At 35.8% G+C, this 4,670-nt stretch overlaps 3 non-coding genes across 3 annotated transcripts; 1 reads left to right on the top strand and 2 right to left on the bottom strand.

The window, feature by feature from the left end:
- Window positions 1-1,200: 1,200 nt before the first annotated feature.
- TRNAF-GAA (transfer RNA phenylalanine (anticodon GAA)) lies at window positions 1,201-1,273 on the bottom strand. The gene has a single exon. It is a non-coding gene; the product is annotated as a tRNA-Phe (tRNA).
- A 1,728-nt stretch (window positions 1,274-3,001) lies between these two features.
- On the top strand, window positions 3,002-3,074 carry TRNAT-UGU (transfer RNA threonine (anticodon UGU)). The gene has a single exon. It is a non-coding gene; the product is annotated as a tRNA-Thr (tRNA).
- A 1,268-nt stretch (window positions 3,075-4,342) lies between these two features.
- On the bottom strand, window positions 4,343-4,429 carry TRNAS-GGA (transfer RNA serine (anticodon GGA)). The gene has a single exon. It is a non-coding gene; the product is annotated as a tRNA-Ser (tRNA).
- Window positions 4,430-4,670: the final 241 nt, after the last annotated feature.

Genomic DNA, 4,670 nt, shown 5'->3' with positions numbered 1-4,670 from the left:
CATACAAATACAAATGTGGGAGAGATCAAGAAGATGCAAGGTCGTTTATCTGCTTGGCTAGTCAAGCATGAGCTAGTGCATAGATCTTTGGGCTTCGATTACCAAGGAATAGAGACTTTACAAATAAAGCCCGAGGATTGGTACTCCATTGCTGTCATTTCATATGTATATGGTTACAATTATCTACGTTCCCAGTGTGCTTATGATGTAGCACCGGGCGGGTTGTTAGCTAGTGTGTATCATCTTACGAGAATACAGTATGGTGTGGATCAACCCGAAGAGGTATGCATAAAAGTATTTGCCCCAAGGAGGAATCCTAGAATCCCGTCTGTTTTCTGGATTTGGAAAAGTGCTGATTTTCAAGAACGGGAATCTTATGATATGTTGGGAATCTCTTATGAAAATCATCCACGCCTGAAACGTATCTTGATGCCTGAAAGTTGGATAGGCTGGCCCCTACGTAAGGATTATATTGCCCCCAATTTCTATGAAATACAAGATGCTCATTGAATGATAAGAAACTAATATTCACTTCTACGACTCCAGATATTCAAGGAATCTTTTTATGTTCTGTTCTAGATGAAACAGAATAACTGGACTCTCATCTCAGTATTATGAATGGGCTACTAAAGGGGCTTCATTGATATTCCCCAATTTGGAAGATATCCATTTCGGATGAGCAAAGCCAATAGGATGAATCAAAAGAGTTCTGCACCATGAACTTTGTACCGCGCACATCACTTAGATGGGCCCCGAAAAGTCACGTAGGAGGGAGTGAAGAAAGAGAAAGTGAAGAAATAGAATATGAAAGAAAATATGAAATTATGAACTCAAAATTCAGAAATGAAAAGGGGATCAGATTTTCTTTGTACTGTATCTGAAATGAATCCTGTCTATTCCTACCCTTCGATTCCTCTCTAGACTAGACTTTTGGGTTTTCAGCCAACTAACTTCAATTCAAATATGTATGAAGTATTAACATTCTTTTTGAGCGAGAGCAGGTACAGTATGAACAAACAAAAAAGAAGAGGGAACAGAATCTAATTCTTTTCTTTACCCATCAAAAAAAAAAATGGGGGATCTAGATATATCCCTAGATGGATAAGTATGTATCATGATCTAGACTATTAACGAATAGAATATGGATCCCGATCCATATCGATTCATTTGTATGAGTATCTATTCGATATATTAACCACGTGCCAGGAACCAGATTTGAACTGGCGACACGAGGATTTTCAGTCCTCTGCTCTACCAGCTGAGCTATCCCGACCATCCCCGACGCATCATCCTACTAGAGGGCTTGGGTCTATGTCAATTAAAGGGACTCAAAAAACATTAGAAAATCTTACCTCAGCCTTGGAATTTCTTGGATCTTCAAAAAGAAGACTTTGTAAGTGTAAGAGTAATGATATGGACTGTGAATGATTCAATAATGGAGATTCCTTGCCATATATGTTCATTTGTACGTAGATCATATCTATCACAAGACTTGTGATAAGAGAGAAAGATTTCTGGTCGGATCCATTTGTGAAAGAGTAGAGTGAGTGAGAAACATAGCTAAGCTCATTTTGAACCACTGACGAAAAAAGAGGATAAATGGTTAGGGAATGGAATAAAATAGGCCTTTTTTTTTTTATTGGGGATAGAGGGACTTGAACCCTCATGATTTCAAAAGTCGACGGATTTTCCTCTTACTATAAATTTCATTGTTGTCGGTATTGACATGTAGAATGGGACTCTATCTTTATTCTCGTCCGATTAATCAGTTCTTCAAAAGATCTTTCAGACTCTGGAGTAAATGATTTGATCACTGAATCTTCGATTCTTCCTTTTGGAATCGATTTAATTTAGCAAGAATTCTGCAATTTTTCATATAAATAATCAAAAAATCCGGATTCGGGTCGTGATTAATCATTTGATATTTAAGTACGTCTATGTACTTAAATAAGGTCATCCTTTCTGGAGTTTTGATAGAAGGATTCCTCTACCAATGTAGTCAACCCCGTTCGTTAGAACAGCTTCCATTGAGTCTCTGCACCTATCCTTCTTTTGATTCTCGCTTTCTGAACCCTTGTTTTCAGAAAACTGGATTTGGCTCAGGATTGCCCATTTTTAATTCCAGGGTTTCTCTGAATTTGGAAGTTACCACTTAGTAGGTTTCCATACCAAGGCTCAACCCAATCAAGCCCGTAGCGTCTACCAATTTCGCCATATCCCCCTTATGAGATCTCGATCTCATTGTGATCCCATCCCCTTCTTTCATTTATGTTGGAACCATTGAATTCATTAGATACTGATTCCTATATCGAAAAAGTGTCTGCTCCTATTTTATTTCTTGCCCATCTTCTTTCATATCTATTGGAGGACCATTCCATTATTTGGTCCAATCAGAAATGATTCTATCATTGATGTATCTGCAATTCAATATGGATGGATATATCCCACATATAGATGTTCCCCCCCCCTCTCATTTTTCCCGCGCAGTTTGGAATACTGGAACGGTCGATATTCATTCTTCTTTTTTTTTTTTTCGTCCTATCTCCTCCCTTTCCGAATGAAACAAAAGGAATATCTCAGTAGGATCTGGATTGCATCCTTATCTTATCCTTTCCTTAGGAACTACACTCTAATAGAAATAGAATTCATATAATCTGCTATAACTGCTATAACTAATAGTTATATTCTATTCTATAATAGAATATAGAATTATTTCATATGTATATAGTATTATTTTGCGTTTTTTAAATTTGATTTGAATGAAAAAAAAAAATTCTAGTGCTAGTGACTACTAATAAATGAAATAATCAAAAATAAATAATCAAATAGAAAATAATCAAAAATAAAATCAAAATTCATATTATATTAATAATTATTAATATTAATTAATATGTTATAATAATTTATAATAATTAATATTAATAATTATTAATAGCTAATAGCTAACTAAGATCCCAATAGTTTCCCGAATTCCTATTCACGCACTATTTCTGTTATATGAGCCCGCTTAGCTCAGAGGTTAGAGCACCGCATTTGTAATGCGATGGTCATCGGTTCGATTCCGATAGTCGGCTTTCTCTATTTGTTCTATTTTTTTTTTTTTATCAGGATTGATCATCTTTCCTTGAGACCAAGGAATATTGAGAAGACCCCCCCCTTTTTTTTCTCCAAATGTCGGGTTACCGATCTATTATGTTATGTCGCGGGAACTTCCAACTATGAATAAAGAATAAAAAACGGATTGGAGCCGTTTGATCTATACAGAACAAATCAAGAAAAGGATCCTTAACTTCCCATATATACAATATACAAAATAATACGGATATTGATACAATTCATCTTATTCCTCTTTGTAGTACTTCAGTGGATTTAGCTTCGTTTATCGTTTAGTTCAGTATTAATTTAGGTTTATTCTGTAAAATGAAATTTCAATAAAATTAAGGAGTCTTTATGTCTCGTTACCGAGGGCCTCGTTTCAAAAAAATACGCCGTCTAGGGGCTTTACCGGGACTCACTAGGAAAAGACCTAGATCCGGAAGTGATCTTAGAAACCAATCGCGTTCCGGGAAAAGATCTCAATATCGTATTCGTCTAGAAGAAAAACAAAAATTGCGTTTTCATTATGGTCTGACAGAGCAACAATTACTTAGATATGTTCGTATTGCTGGGAAAGCCAAAGGGTCAACAGGTCAGGTTTTACTACAACTACTTGAGATGCGTTTGGATAACATCCTTTTTCGATTGGGTATGGCTTCGACCATTCCGGGAGCCAGGCAATTAGTTAATCATAGACATATTTTAGTTAATGGCCGTATAGTAGATATCCCAAGTTATCGCTGCAAACCCCAAGATATTATTACTATGAGGGATGAACAAAGATCCAGAGCTCTGATTCAAAATTATATGGATTCATCCCCCCACGAGGAGTTGGCAAAACATTTGAGTCTTTATTCATCCCAATATAAAGGATTAGTAAATCAAATAATAGATATTAAGTGGATCGGTTTGAAAATCAATGAGTTGCTAGTCGTAGAATATTATTCCCGTCAGACTTGAACCTAACTAAAATAACAAAGCTTTGGACAAGCCCCTTTTTTTTCTTTCGCCGAAGTAAATAGATCTAAGAGGTTTGATCCGGATTTTTCTCCCATTCACGTATTACAAATGGATCAGCGGTGAGATTTTTATTCCTTGTCCATTCTTTCCGTTCCGGTATTTTCCATACCACAGCAATTAGGAATAGAGAATCTATATCAAATAAAGTACGATTGGAATACTCGTATCAATTGTTATTTGATTTGATACATTGTAGTCGGTACCGTTGGTGAATTAGGTGAAGGTACGGAGAGAGAGGGATTCGAACCCTCGGTAAACAAAAGCCTACATAGCAGTTCCAATGCTACGCCTTGAACCACTCGGCCATCTCTCCTACATAATCTTATGATTATGACCCAGAAACCGAGTGAATAGCGAGTCATTCATATTATTGTATTATTGCAATACAGGTATGACCAATCAATTCTAAATAGAAAATAGAAAACTTTTCATTAAAGAAAGATCTTCCCTCGAGGATCGAGGGATAAAAAAACATTTTTTTTCTTATCTTTTTCTTATCTTATTAAAAAGATTAAAAAAAAATAGATAGAATCTATCTATTCATGTTTGTCAAG

The sequence above is a fragment of the Tasmannia lanceolata genome, unplaced genomic scaffold (genome assembly GCF_043159265.1).
Source record: "Tasmannia lanceolata isolate RefF3 unplaced genomic scaffold, GAP_Taslan_0.1 ptg000340l, whole genome shotgun sequence".
Classification (NCBI taxonomy): domain Eukaryota; kingdom Viridiplantae; phylum Streptophyta; class Magnoliopsida; order Canellales; family Winteraceae; genus Tasmannia; species Tasmannia lanceolata.
Note: the sequence above shows the minus strand (reverse complement) of the source record. Positions and strands in the feature narration are given on the sequence as shown.